Source organism: Mustela putorius, unplaced genomic scaffold (genome assembly GCF_011764305.1).
Source record: "Mustela putorius furo isolate JIRA1106 unplaced genomic scaffold, ASM1176430v1.1 tig00000083_pilon_pilon_pilon, whole genome shotgun sequence".
Classification (NCBI taxonomy): domain Eukaryota; kingdom Metazoa; phylum Chordata; class Mammalia; order Carnivora; family Mustelidae; genus Mustela; species Mustela putorius.
In genome coordinates, this window is record NW_025421273.1 from 44,139,238 (window position 1) to 44,153,998 (window position 14,761).

Genomic DNA, 14,761 nt, shown 5'->3' on the forward strand with positions numbered 1-14,761 from the left:
CCACAGGGAATTTTCTAGAAGGGGATAATGTATTAGTCTGAGAGCTCAAGGATTTCACCTGGCAGTTTGAATTCTTCCTGCCCATTAACAATTTGACACTTGGGTTCCTGTAAGAGTCTCTTGTGGGCTTAGTGAGTGTGTGCCCCTCCCTGAGAAGGCTGTTCTTCCGCCCTTTAGGCCTGCCATAGCTGCACTCTAGATATAGTAATCCTCTTCCAATCCCTTGAATATGGCAAACTCCTTTCTGACTCAGGGATTTTGCACATACAACTGCCTCTGCTTGGAGGGCCCTTCCTCCTGCTCTCTCCAGGCCTCTCTTTCTCATTATTAGAGCAGTGGCTGTAGGGGCACATTAGAATGATTGGGTTGTGGGGTTGGGGGGGAGAAGAGTGTATTAATACCCAGGCTCCAACCCAGACAGATTAAACTAGGGGCAGAGCCTTAGTACCGGTATTTTTTTTTTTTTAAAGCTTCCCAAATGATTCTAATTTTTAGCCAGGGCTGAGAGTCACAGATCTCAGCTTAAATGTTAGCTTCTTAAGAGGCCTCCTTGGGCCACCTCTAGGACACAGATACCCTCTTGCTGTCCACCTCAGCTTCTCCTCTGGTTCCTTTCTAATAATCACTACCATTTGTAATTAGTGCATTCATTTGAATGGTTCTGTTTGTTCCCCCCTCCCCCCACCCAACTAAGACATAGGTGATGTGACAACAGGAAATCTATCTGTCTCGGTCTTTGTGCTTCTCTTCAGTACACAGTGTGAGGTGCGTAACAGGATTCTGAGTCTACAATGATGAGGATGGTCCTCAAACGATGCTACTGCTCTGTGGGGCTTCCGGGAAGCCAGTGAGTCTCCCTGAAATAATCCAAGAGAATCCATGTCAAGGCTCAGTGGCTATTTTAACTGGTAAAATGGTAAAATTTTACCTGACTCCTGGGTCCCAGGATTTTTCCAGTGAGATCTGTAATGAATCCTGATTCAGAGTATCTCTTTTATGTGCATGTCCTTCTCCTTCACTTGATTTTAGCCATTCTGAGTGAGGGAGTCCATCTTGTTGATCTTCGTGTTCCTACCCTACTCTGGCACCCTGCACAGAATCTTACACATAGTAGGGCCTCTAGAGATGATTGTTGACTTGAATGGAGTTTCTTTTGTCTCTCTGGCACATAGATATTTTGACAAAGTTTTCACCCTGGACAGTAGCATCTGTCATTATTCAGGGCTTGGAGGCATGGGGAACTGTGAACACGTCATAAAAGTTCAATTTGTTGGTCTAGGCAACCTCACCGTAACCTAGATACAGATGGTCTCTACACCTGGATTGCACAGAAGGAAAAAAAGAGTAACTTGTGTTTGGAGGCAAATAATGAAACTGTGAGGAGTCTGAAAACAACTCAGTCAACTACCTCACAACACAGGTGCTGGTCCAAAAAAGGGTGAATTCATGGTGGGGCTGCTTGAGCTCTCGCTCTGGCTGAGTCAGTTCTTTCTAAATTATTATGTGAGAGTTATTAATAAATCAAAGAAAAACAAACCACCGACCTACTGTTTTCCTTCCATAGTTAGTATGTTCACCAAGTTGACATGTATGTTCTAAGGTGTTTTTTTCTCCCCTAAACTTAAATTAACTAAGACCAGTTAGAGGAGTGGACATTTTTTCTTTCTTTCTTTTCTTTTCTTCTTTTTTTTTTTTTTTAATATTTTATTTATTTATTTGACAGACAGAGATCACAAGCAGGCAGAGAGAGAGAGGCAAGCAGGCTCCCCGCTGAGCAGAGAGCCTGATGCGGGGCATGATCCCAGGACTCTGGGATCATGCCCCGAGCCGAAGGCAGAGGCTTTAACCCACTGAACCACCTAGGCGCCCCTCTTTTTTTTTTTTTTTTTCTGTTTTATTTCACTTCCTTAAGGAATCATCTGTGTTTTTCACTCTTCCTTTCCTCAGTTTTACATAGGCAATTTGTTGGTGGGAAATGGAGAGGCCTCTTCTCTGGGGAAGTTTTCATATTGTCACGGAGAGAAATGCACGTGTGCGTACACACACACACACACACACACACACACACATACACACACACACGGGTAAACCCACACAAATGAGATCCCCTCTTCAGAGAAGCCAGCTACAGGAAATTGACTTATACACAGGAACTTGCTAATCTCTATCGTCACATTCCGATTGTTCCTGCCACCTCAGTCACCGCGCACATGAAACCCGACCGTCTGGGGTTGGATTCTCTACCAGCTCAACTTTTACATCTTTGTTCTTCCAATGCGAATCAGTTATATTCTTGGGGAGGAAGGAAACGATGATCCCAGAAGGAAATCGGAACGGTGAAAGGGCTCGGGCAGATTTTGTTTCTGCTTACCTGCCCTGAACAGATTAACTTCCGGAGTCAGTCATTTTGGTGTCAAGAAATTTCTTCGGCATCTACAACAGGTAAGACTCTGGCTTCTTTAAAAATATTTCCTCGGTGTCACAAGAAATCTCTCCAATTTAAGTAGCTTTTACTTTAGGCTAGACACAATAATGATCTTGCCCTACCTGTTGTAAAGTGTGAAACCGTTTTATGGGGGAAAGGGCAGTTGTTCTGGTATCCAACTCCACCCCCCCACCATCCTGACAAGATGCGTGTAGTTTTTGAAATGTTACAAGTTATAATAGTTGGCTTTTTTTTTTTTTCAGATATTTTCCTAGAGAATTCAAGCCCTTGTGATTGACTGTGACTGAGTTCAAATATTTGGGTAGTTGAAATATCACCCTATGTTTGATAAGTAAATATAAAGATCCTCTCAGTTGTACAAATAAGAATTTTTTTAAAGATTTATTTATTTGTCAGAGAGAGAGAGAGAACACGAACTGGGGGAGTGGCAGCAGGCAGAGGGAGAAGCAGGCTCCCTGTTGAGCAGGGAGCCCAACATGGGACTTGACCCCAGGACCCCAGGATCATGAGCTGAGCTGAAGGCAGATGTTTAACTGACTGAGTCACCCAGGTGTCCCTGTACAAATAAGAGTTTTAAACTTTTCTAAATCAGAAAAGAAACCAACCAAGATCCCGATGATAAGGATTTGGATCTGGAATTCCCAGCTTGTTGATTTCACCTATTGTCAATGCTCAAGTCCTCTTTCTACAAGCGGCATATGATGTCCAAGTATTTATTTTTAAATTGAATTAAATTAAATTTAGTTTTTGAGGTGGTTGGATTTGAAGATGTGCTGTGAGGTACCATCAATAGCCTGGGTTGTAGCTAAATAAAACTAGGAAAATCGCTAGTTTTAGGTGTTTCCCTAAACTAGAACTGCCAGTAAAATATTCACGCAAGGAATGAATAGTCAATAATCACTTAATGATTCCAAGCTGGTGTGGAGGATATAAGACACATATAAGGAATCCTCCACCCCAAGGAACTTATAATCTAGTAGTCGTGGTGAGATGTGAAATTCAGGAAGCAGTGCAAGGTGGGAATTGTGTGAATCCTGGGGTGATGTGGGCTGTGAGTTAAAGGAGTTCCAAGAAGGGGGTCTGAGGGTAAGCTAAAGCAGGTTTGGAAGACATGGCCTTGGAAAGATGTGAGATTTGAGTAGGTGGGAAAGGGGAGGTTAATTAGCATGGGAGCACCATGTGAACAAAGAGCCACAGGTGAGACTGATGAGATGAGCGGTTCAGTGGAGGAGACTGGGCCCCCCAAAGAGGCAAAGATTGTTTTATACATTGTCAGGAAATAAGCTTGAAAAACTCGGGTGTAGACAGGTTGCAGAGAACCCTGAGAGGCTGCTGGGCAGAACAGATGCCTTTCAATAGTGTTCTGGTCTTCTTAGGCCATCAGGCTCCTCTTCTCAGGTCTCACAGGTCTCACAGAATTCCAGGTGACAGGGAGCCCAGAGATCCTGTCCTCCTCATTTTGGGGGCTACTTTATGTGTCCCCACGTGTATGACCTTCCACTTGCCTTCCTTCTGCTGGCTTCCCTTACTACACCATTGATGCCGAGAAAGGCTTGTGTGGCTGGGGGTTCCTGTAAGACTTCCATCGCTGGGCCTTACATGTCCAGCATCCAGTATTAAAGTGGCATTCCTCTTGGAAGGATGATTTGTTTGACTGAGTGAGCCTCTAGTCTTCAACAACCAGTCCAAAAATTCCATGAAATCTGTTGCTTCCTTTGCATATCTGAATGAGATGTTATTGATTAGCTGGTACTTTCCCCCCAGTGATTCAGAGCACTTTTCTTTTTTCTGAACTGTGAAAAATTTGCATCCACCTAATAACAAAAATATAGTATGGTGAACAAGAATCTGGTGCTTGGAGCCAGATTACCTTGTGTTGAATCTGGTGCTTTTGCTTCTGAGCTGTGGGATCCTCGGACACACATTCTTCAATCCTCCGAATAAGAACATGTATCTGTAAAGTAGCTCTAATAACTGAAAATACCTATTGAGATAAAAAGTATGTAAAGCATTTAGCCTAGTGCTTGGCATAAAATAAACTGTCAAGAAATGTAGCTATTACGGTTGTTGTTAAGGACTTGGTGGGGACATGAGAGTGAAGCCCGTATGGTCCCCGGTTGGGAACAAGTATCTGTAAGTAACTCTCTTAATGCCAGGGTTCCTTTCAAAGGAAAAAGGGGGCTAGTGGGTGAAAAACAGTAGTTTTTTTTGAGCACCAAGTATGGGATAGGCACAGGGTTAGGTATTTTATAGCAATAATATATGTGAAAAAAGGAAAACAAGATTAGAAATGGATTTTTTGGAGCCTCTCCATATCTGATTGTCAGACTCAGAAAAGAACTCTCCGAGGGACTGCTGTGTTATATATCATGTTATTGTTATTTATCTGGGGCTGATGTTGCCCTCTGAATGCTTCGGGTAGGATTTTAGAGGTGTTTTTGGCATTAGAGGAAGAGGCAGAGGGTGACTCTTTTTCCCCGGCCAGCTGAAATTAAATTATTTTATTTTATGGTATTTTAATATTAGTAATTTTATGGTATTTTAATATTAGTAATATTAGTAGCGAGGCATAGCCAAAAATCCATTTCTATTCATTGACCGTGTTGATGAGGAGTGCCCAAAGTGCCTATCTAGGTTCTAGATGCTGGGGTCTTGGATGAGCCAAAATTGAAAAACGTTCTGTTTTCCTGTTCCATTCTCCAAACTAGAGATTTTTGTGTGTGTTGGGGTGTGTGTGTGTGGGGGGGGATAGTAAGCACCCTTTGGAAAAAAATGTAAATATGGCCATTGTGTTCATTATACAGGGATGGCTCAATTTTATGTGCAGATCACCTTAGTCAAATAGTAATATCGTTTTTCTTCTATAACCCCACTCATAACAGGAGGGAGGCAAGAAGTTTGGGGCTTTGTGTATGCGAAGGGGTGAGCCCAAGTCAGGATAGGGTGCCAAACTGGGGCGTAACAGAAGACAGAACAACAGTAGTGGGTGCTGGGGTGGGCAGTGCAGGCAATGAGGGTGTCCAAGATGGAGAGGGTGGATGGAGGCAGGGGGCTGGGCACTGGAAACAGTCGCCTTCTCTGTGGCTGTTTGGTCCTTTGACTCAAGCAGCTGCTTGAGGCCCCAAGCAACCTCTTGTTGCTTTGTGTATGAAGATGTACTGTTCCCTGGATGTGGACAGTTGCTCAAAGATGATTTGATTTGTTCAGTTTTGGCCTGGAATCATAATTCCTAAAGTTGGCTGGACATCAAGACCACTTGGGGAATTAAAGAAACTAGAATTTCTCATGAATCGCCTCACAGCCCTGGGGTTTGATCCAGGAATCTGTGTGATAATCAGTGCAAACCCTCGCCCCCAGATGACTTGGAGGCAGTTGATCTATAGATGAGCATCTGAGAGCCATTAATCCAGAACTCTTCGAACGGGGCCCCAAGCACCAAGATGGTAAGTTGAGTTAAGCGCTGAAATGAGGTCAAATGGTCTTCTCTTTGTTGTGATTCATGTCGACATATAAAAGTATTTTCCTTTGTTTTGAATTGATTTCTTAGGTGAATTCCTTGGGGGTGGGATGACTTGAGTTTAGAGTTTTCATCAACCATATTTACATTTTAACACTCGAGTGCTAAGGCGCCGCTTTAAAAAGACCATATATACACGGAGAGGCTGTTTGTTGTTACTCAGGGAAAGCCCATAGAATGGAATTTGCTTTCAGGGGAGAAAGTGCCAAATCACCCTTCCATTTCTCTTTTCCAGTAAAACAGAATACTAATGAATTACCTTTGGAAGAAAATTTCAAAACATTGTAGAACACTCAACTGCTTCTTAGAGCCCAAGTTGGAGCCTTCTTATCTCCACGCTTAGATTCTTGTAATACTGTAGTCAGCAGTGACCTCTTCCCCATTTCGTAGAAAAGAAGAGAGTGGTTAAGTAACAGGCAGTATGGTTTCTAATCACATTTGCCGTGAGAACTGCGCGTGAACTGGCACTCAGTCATTGCTTGAGTTAATTAATAATTGGGTAGTTATTATAGGTGACCCCATGAAAAAGACCCTAGTGGGTAAGTGCACGAAGAGACTACTGTCCAAATTGGGAGAGGGTGGGTGGAATTAACTGGCCCAGATAGACCTCCTGCTCTATTTTTTTCATTATTCCTTATTCATTATATATTTGCATAACTTGCTAACCTAAAAGCATGGTTATTGTTTGTGACAGCAGATGGGAATAGGGTGACTTTTCAATGGCTTCAGTTAAAAAAAAAAAAAAAGACGTGCTCTTGCAAAATATTCATGTGAGGTATTTGCAGTGGGTGAGGGAGCCTGCCTGTGCTTGTTTGCAAAAGCCGATTGTAATATTTTCAGAAATTTTGCAATTTTGTTAAGCACAGCTGCCGTTAAAGATGAAATTCTGTAACTTACAGTTCAATAAGTTCTATAATAAATAAAGGTAGGAAATGCTCAGAACACATTTGATCCTAGTTATTTACTACACTGTACTATTATCGATGCTCTTGAACTTATTTCAACTTACCTGTTTGATAGAAATATCATATAATAATATGCTACTGAACGTCTCTTTCCAACTCTGTATCCAAGTTTGTAGCTTGAACCTGGACATGGTAGGAGTGTTTACACCACGGAAATTGGCAAACACCATAAATCAGGCTCCCCGCACTTGTTTTGAGGGGAGGCGGTTAAACATCTTATCAGTATAACATCAATGAACTGTGGAAAACACAAATATGGCAACTTGGCAATATGTGTTAAGAACTGTTAAAATGCTCAGACATTTTGATCCCTTAATTCTAAAAAAGAACTGTTACAATGCTCATACATTTTGATCCCTTAATTCTATCCCTGGGAATTTATTCTAAATAAATAATTCAAAGAAGGAAGCGATAACATGCAGGAACGTAGTCACTCATAACCTGACTAAGGAATAATGATTCTGAGCATTAATTCCGTGGACTACTTTGTAATCATTCAAGGTAATGACTTTGTGGTAGTTATGAAAACATATTTGGTATGGTGTTAGATTAGAAAAACAGGTTTAAAATTTTAACTTATATTCTGATTTTGTTATGAAGGAAGATTAAATGTGGGGTGAAACAATGCAGGCATTTAGTGGGTTAGTATGGTGAAATGATAGAATTTTGTTTTTACTGCATTTATTGGAGTAGTATGTGTGCATTTAAAAAATATGGAGAGGGCCTGTAAATAAGTGATCTTAAGCAGTTTTAACATTTGACTGGGAAGACTATGAGTTTTGTGGTCCAGATGTGGTTTGCCTTTGACATGCAGGTATGGGACTCTCTGGGCTAAATGTTATAAAGGGAGTTTATACCCAGGCAGTCTGGAGTGGTGGATAATAAGAGGGTCCCTTTCGTTCTTTTCTTTTCCTTCCTTTCCTCTTTCCTTCTCTTCTTTCTTTCTTTCCTTCTTTCTTTCTTCCTCTTTCTTTCTTTCTCAATATGGATTGACTGATTGAGAGAGAGACAGCAAGCAAGCATGCACACCCATGAGCAGGGAGAGGGGGAGGAGAATGGGGAAGGAAGGGGGAGGGGCAGAGGGAGACAAGCAGACTCCCTGCTGAACTGGGAGCCCAGTGGGGGGCTCCATCCTAGGAGGGATCCTAGGAAAGATCTCAGGGTCTGAGATCATGACCTGAGCTGAAACCAAAGAGTCCAAAGTTTAACCGACTAAACCATCCAGGTGCCCCACAAGGGGGTTTCTTTAGGACAGCTCAGGAAGGAGAAAGGAGTGACTGGCTGGGTATTAAAGATTTGCTAACGTAGACTGCAGAAGCTGGGAAAGAGCCCAGAGATAATCAACTGGCAAGGCCCAGAGAGAGGAGAGAACATTTCTTGGGAAAAGACAGGGAAATGCTGACCTCAGAGATAAGTAAAATGGATGTAAAAGAAGTTGAATCTAGATCTGAGAACAGCAGGTCTCAAATAAGAGGGGAAACGATTCTTCCAAATCAGGGGTTCTCAAATTTTCGTGCATTTAAGGGTCATCTGGATGGATGGGGGTCATGTTAACAAATGCAGACTTCTAGGCTCATCTTTGTGGATTCTGTTTCAGTTGTCGGGGGGCGGGGGTTGCTTGGCAGGAATATGCATTTTTAACAAGTCTTCCTACTCCATAAAGTTTTTTGATACAAATGATCTGCATACTTTGATACTTTGAGAAACAGTGCCAGATTAAGGGTAATGGTTTGGATGGGCCGAGGGCATGTATATCAGTGTGTGTGTGTGTGTGTGTTGGAGGTGAGGCTGTTACCTCAAGTCTTAGGATCTAAGGGCTTATGATGTAAAGGGGTATGACAACAGAGAAGCCGAGAAGGGACAAGTCACTATGTGGAGTCTGTTGAGACCAACTAAAAACAGGAGGCCGTCCTTATGGCACTCCTTAACTAAATAGAGTTTGTACCACCAAATTCCCTTCCACCGGGAAGTGACTTTTGTGAGGCATTTGGACCAACTGGAAGCAGCTGTGAAGGAGGGAACTACAAGGAGGTAGCACAGAGAGGAGGTCGGAGGGGGAGTCTAGGACCCATCAACATTCTATCTCTGACCCCTGGGAGGTGGCCATTGAGAAGAAATGTGAGTAGAATAAGGGGTGCTATGTCCAGAAAACACTTCGGGCCTCTGTGTTTGATAACATTACATTAAAGTAGCAAACAAAATCAATTTTTCAGTGAAATACAGTACTTTCTATATAGAATTGTAGCACTCAAAATAGTAATACTACCAGAAATATGCCATAACAGCAACATATCACAATATGAACATATGAAAGTAAATGATCTTGCGGTAACAAGAACCATGACATCGAGATTCTTTGCTTCACCTGGCTTTAGAAGAAATTTGGTGATCGTAAAAAGCTCTCAAATAGCCTTTCATATCTTGGGTTCTTCCAGGTTTATCCTGAAGATGAATCTTTGACTTTAAAAAAGTTTCCCATTCGCTATCATCAGGGTCACTAGTCTCTTGAGACATGGCGTGATAAATCCAGAAGAAATCACAACCCTTAGCATCAGAGGCACCACTCAGGGCATGGTGGGTGTTTAAGGATACACATCTTGACTATCCTCATTATGAAATACCCACTTAAAAGGGTTTTTTGTGGGGCACCTGGGTGGCTCAGTGGGTTGAGCCGCTGCCTTCGGCTCAGGTCATGATCTCAGGGTCCTGGGATGGAGTCCCACATCGGGCTCTCTGCTCAGCAGGGAGCCTGCTTCCTTCTCTCACTCTCTATCTGCCTGCCTCTCTGCCTACTTGTGATCTCTGTGTGTCAAATAAAAATAAAAATCTTAAAAAAAAAAAAAGGGTTTTTTGTGGACTGATTGGCTTACACTTCAGAGCAGTGTTTCCTAATCACTTTTTTGGGGGGGGGGCTCATAAATTCCTGTAAGAATCTGTTGAGAACCAAAACTATTCTTGAGAAAAAGCACAGGATTTTAGGAACATGCACATTAGCCACACAACTTTAGGGGACCTTGGGGCCCTCTGAAGCCCATCCACGACTTCCCACGAGTTCAGTCTTTATATTAAAAACCCCTGCTCAGAGGCTGTCTGCACAAAAATGGTCTGATTTTTGCTGAGGCTGGATTTAGCTGCCAAAGAGAAATGCTGACTTTCCAGGGGGGAGTTTAAAATGAGGACAAGATGGCAGATGTATGTATAGGTTTCTTGTACTGGATCCTTAACTTGAGTAAACACAAAAGTGGACGTGTGGGGCGGAGTTGGTTTTCAGAGTATCGATGACTCATGCTCTGAGTCCTTGATTCTGAATTCTCTTCTGTGAAGCCAGAGATAGTTCCCATCTGGGAATGCAATCTTTCAAAATTCTACTTTAACGTCTGATTTACGGACATTTCGTATGATCGCTTTGGAAATGCAGGCAGGTTGTAATACTCTGATACGGCCAACTCCAGAGTATAGTGACAGGTGTGGGGCCAACTGTCACCCCTCAGTGAATACTGGACACTCATTCAGGCTGCTTTTGGGGGTAAAAGGCCACAGCTTCTGCATAACGTGCTTGGGTCTGCGTGTAAAACGTAGGTTTTCCTATCTGAAGCTAAACATCTGTTTAGGCCCTGATAACTTTAGAGATAAGTCTTTTTCCTCGGTAGCCTTAAACCACAGAAGCCCAGTTGGGTCATCTTTTGTGAGTGGGTACCTGACTTGCAGTTTGGAGAACTGGGTGTTTTTGGGGTAGGAAGGTCACGTCTTTGTTAATCTCCTATCTGCTTGGACTGTGATAGGGGCTCGGGCAGGGTCTGGAGATTTACCCGAAACCCAACTGTGTAAATTAGCCAATTCTGTTAAAAGTGATAAGACCATGTTATCGTGTCATGTTAGCAGAGTGGGCAGATAGATACAGGATGGGGACTGAAAATGCACTGCGTCTTCAACCGTCCAGAGAAAAAAATATGTGCATTTGGCTAAATGAATTGTGAAATAAGAGTCAGATTTTTCTTGGTCTTGCATAGCATAAGGATTATACCTTTTTTTTCTTTTTTAAAGATCTGTTTATTTATTTGAGAGAGAGAGGAACGCACAGAGGGAGAGGGGGAGGCGGACTCCACTGTGCAGAAAGCCTGAAGCAGGGCTTGATTGCGTGACTCTGAGATCATGACCCAAGCCAAAGGTGGAGGCTTAACTGACTGAGCCACTGGGGCGCCCCAGGATTACACATCTTTTTCAAGGTAGAAAAAGAAAATCTATGACAAATATATTCAAGTAATTAGTGCAGCTCATCTTCTACAACCAGTTTCATTATGGTACGCCCATGATTGAGTCTCCTGCCAATTTCAATTCAATGTATTCAATACACTCAATTTGTTTTAATATGTTCAATGCATTTTAATAATAATACTGCATCACAGAATACTCAGTTAGAGCCCACAAAACAGAAATAGTCTATGTATACTGAAGGCCAATAGCGAAGGGTCCACCCCTCTTGTCTCCTAGACTTTGCCCTCCCTGCTGTGTCCTTAACTCCAGGCCACCTACTTGCCAATGGGGGGAACTGACTGCATGTATCTCTTCCTTAATGTTTTACATTCTTTCAGAAGATCCTTTCTTTGAAACACGACCCTACTTTTCCTTTCCTTTCCTTTCCCCACTGCCCTTCCAGCTGATGCCTTCTTAAGCTCTTCTGAACACACAAATCTGAACCTGAACCTTCTTCTCAATTGCCACAAAAATTTTTTCCTGTTGTTCCAACTGAAATGTTCCAACTTGTTCCAATTGAAAATGATCTCAGCCATGATTGAGAAGTGTAAGAATGCCTAAGATGATTCCTTCCAACAAGGAAAAAGAAAGCCATATATTTCAAGTCAAATTTAAATGATGTAAAGCCACTGCCATCAACTACAAAAACCCTTAAAGGATTTAGACCTCCCCTTTGGTATACTTTCTTAGGATAAAACTTGGTTTTCCTTAAGCTCCTATAACTTTGGGCAGTAACTTGCCAAAATTTGTATCAGAAGTCTCTCTCTCTCTCTCCCTCTGGTTGTGATAAGGAAGGGAGTAGAGGAAGATGTTGGACATACAGACAGGAAATAGGAGGGGAAAGGCAGAAAAATCTCACTTCTTGACAATACCACAATTTCCTACATCTGCTGAAATAATATTGTCACTATATTCTTCTACACAGATGATCTGGTAATATCAGAAAAATATCTGTAATAATGTGGACTTTCACAATGTAATAGTAATACATGTTCACCATAGCAAATGTGGCACATAATTTTTAATTTAAATATAGGTGTATATATTTTGTTCCTAAGTATTTAATGAAGTTTTTACATATTTAAAGCATCATCGTGCTAGTGCTTTCCCTCCAAAATGCCCAGAATATATAGAAAGAAGCTCAGAGGATACATTGTTTCCTAATGGAATTGGGGGGTGGGTACAGGTGGTGTTTTAATGGATCAGTTGAATTAATGAAGGGCTGGAAACTAAGGTGTCTTTGTTGAGTCCTATCGCTACCTTTTCTTTCTTTTCATCCTCTCTGTGTCAGGAAGAGCAGCTTCTAAACGTGGATGGAAGCAATGTTTCTACTCAATTCTAGAGCCCTAAGAACACATGGAGAGCAGGGGAGGGAGTTCTATTGGAGATCTGGATCAAAATTTCAAAATCTAAACCAGTAGTTCTGGATTTCCCCCAGGGCAACCCATTTGACATGTCATCCAGGAAAGACCCAACACCCAGATATGTGGAAAGAAAAATAAAAGTTTCTCTTCCAACAGGGCTAGACCCTCGGGGTTTTCAGCGTAGAAACTAGATTGTGCAATTGTACTCATGAGAAAAGATCACCAGCACTTTCAGCTTTAGCTTATGTTCAATTTTGTTTTCGACCTGGGATCAGCTGAATGTACAAAGTTATACGATTTTAAAGCTTCCTCTGCCTTAGCTGGTCCTTCCTTTAGAGCTTGTACTGATCATAATTTAAAATTTTTCCTATATTCATTCACAGTCCTTGGAATTTAAATGTTAGTGTTCCTCCCGTTACATACCTGGTGATGATTGGTTTTGTTTCTCAACAGGCATGTAGCTCATTTTAATCTGTCAGTCGTAATTACTTTTCTTTTTTCTGCCAATTTTGAGAGTGCTTAACAATTCTTAAATACTAGGGATATAACAAATTAATTACTAGGATTAAAATGCAGGATGAATAACAAAACGAATCCAGTTGCCTTCATAGTCTTTCAGGGTTTGATCAGGAACTTTAAAATTATTATCAGGTTTTTCCTTTTCCTATAAAATATTGGCCAAAGTATGATTTATAAACAATATCACCAGCCAGTCAGGGAAAGAGTTGAATGATCCTTTCTTCTCACTACTTAGTAGGCTGTTCTAAATTATGATTTTGAGTTATTTGAGATGGCTGTAGAAAGGCCTCTTTTTAGAAAAAATTGCAAGGAACTGGGCAGTAGGAATGAATAACCTTGAGATGTTTATAGCCTTTGACTCTTTCTAACAGTTATTCATAAGAAAACAAGAAGTATTTTATTGTAATATAAAGCTTTTAGCACAAATTTTTTTTTATAATAAAGAAACCTAAAAATCAACCAAAATGTCCAACAAAATGTACGATTAAATAAATGATCTTTAAGCCTATTAAATATTTATTAAAATGTTTTTTTGAGGGATGTTTAATGACAAATAAAAAGTTACAGTGTAGGCACGCCTGGGTGGCTCAGTTGGTTAAGCAGCTGCCTTCAGCTCAGGTCATGATCCCAAGCATCTGGGGATTGAGTCCCACATCGGGCTCCTTGCTCAGCAGGGAGCCTGCTTCTTCCTCTGTCTCTGCCTGCCATTCTGTCTGCCCGTGCTCACTCTCTCTCTCTCTCTCTCTGACAAATAAATATAATCTTTAAAAAAAAAAAAGTTACAGTGTAGAATTACATATTTTTGCTTAAAAAGGCCTACTTAGGTTTTTTTTATATATGACTTCAGAATGTGAAAGTAAATGAATATATTAAAAATTATCATCTCGTGTGTGGTAAGATTACATATAATTTTAAAATGTGTTTGACTTTTCTTGTAGTTCCTATAATTAGCATATATTATTTATAAAAAGGCCAAAACTCCTTATTAAAATTAAGTCAGTTTGTGGTGTTATGCTAACAATGAAACTAGTAAAATGATTTTGATATGAGAATTATTTTGACATTTTGATGGCAACCCTTTGAGAGGTTGCTTTGAGAGCCCTGAACCTATAATTAAATTTTATCTTTCAAGATTTAAAGGGATCTCAAGTCTCTTATATTTTGAAACCTGATAAGCCTTCGAAAATCACTTCTAATGGGAGATGTTAAGTTATTAAATAGGTTTGTGAGTGGTGTATGTTTTTGAAATAAGAGAGAATTAGCTTTAGCTGTAATAAGAATTTAAGCAAAGTATAGAACACGCAACTGAAGAATATAGATGACAATTTAAAAATTTTTATGCGAAGAGTTTCCCAAAAGTATCTGTTAAGAGGCACATTTTCCTGATGCATCTAAATATTTAACTTAGAAATAATTGACTTTTAAATATTTTGAAAGATAATACCCACTAGGCAAATCCCAAGTGAATTCATTCTGGCGTAATGTAAGAAAATTACCTTGTAGCCTTCCACGGCCATTTTTCTACACAATAATAAATCCAAAAGTCTATTAGTTTTAATTTTTTAATTTTTTATAAACATAAAAAATCCCCAAGGGTACAGGTCTGTGACAAAAGTCTATTAGTTTTAAATGCTGAATATTAGTTGGAATCTTTTAAACTATTTCAAAGTTGGTTAGTTTAGCAAATCAGAGAGTT

General features: G+C 40.8%; 1 protein-coding gene across 5 annotated transcripts in view; it reads left to right on the forward strand.

Annotated features, from left to right (window-relative positions):
- Positions 1-2,032: 2,032 nt before the first annotated feature.
- Positions 2,033-14,761, forward strand: part of RHOH (ras homolog family member H) — a 41,309-nt gene continuing 28,580 nt past the window's right edge. For 4 of the 5 annotated variants that reach the window (XR_006605740.1, XM_045076706.1, XM_004764035.3 and 1 more), the window contains exon 1: positions 2,033-2,442. The gene's annotated coding sequence lies outside the window, so the exon portion shown is untranslated. Of the gene's footprint in view, positions 2,443-5,803; positions 5,890-14,761 lie in introns of all 5 variants that reach the window. The other variant, XM_004764036.3, reaches the window with a different exon arrangement.